The sequence below is a fragment of the Chrysochloris asiatica genome, unplaced genomic scaffold (genome assembly GCF_000296735.1).
Source record: "Chrysochloris asiatica unplaced genomic scaffold, ChrAsi1.0 scaffold00358, whole genome shotgun sequence".
In the NCBI taxonomy this organism is placed as follows: domain Eukaryota; kingdom Metazoa; phylum Chordata; class Mammalia; order Afrosoricida; family Chrysochloridae; genus Chrysochloris; species Chrysochloris asiatica.
In genome coordinates this window covers 1853461-1854069 of record NW_006408876.1, presented here as the reverse complement: position 1 = coordinate 1854069, position 609 = coordinate 1853461, and positions in this window count along the sequence as shown.

Sequence of the window (609 nt, the reverse complement as noted above, 5' to 3'; positions counted from 1 at the left end):
GAACAACAGCCCAACACTTAATCCACTGCATCACCAGGGATCCTTAGTAGGCTAAATGGACTCCTAAATTCTGGCTTCCACTCTTTATGTGGAGTAAGTCCTTTGAAGTGAGTAGATAAATTAATGAATGGGGGACAGGGAAGCTGGTAGCTAAGGTGGCTCTTGCTTAAATCACAGGTGTAGGGTATAGCTGATCAGAGGTTCAAACCCACGAGTTGCACCTCGGGACTCTGTATAGGGTCACTATAAGTCGGAACTGACTCGACGGCATATAATAGCAACAACAACAGGGCATATCTGGGTGAGGAGGAAATAGTACCACAGCCGGGGACATAGTCTCAGGGTAAGAAAAAGGGAGATGTTCTCATCGAGCCACAGAAGCTGCTGCTTCCACTAAAGAAACAGTAGAAAGTTTCAAGTCTTGAGCTTTTATAGACATGGTCCCACTTTTTGTCAGAAAAAACATCTGCTCTCCAAATGTCCAATAGGTGGCGCTAGCAGTCACTTCATCAGTGCCACCGTGGGCTTAAAAGGAATGGATTTAGGACGAAATATGAGGGCCCTTGGATTCCTGGTGTGGCATTGTAGGATCAGCACTGGACTGCCAAC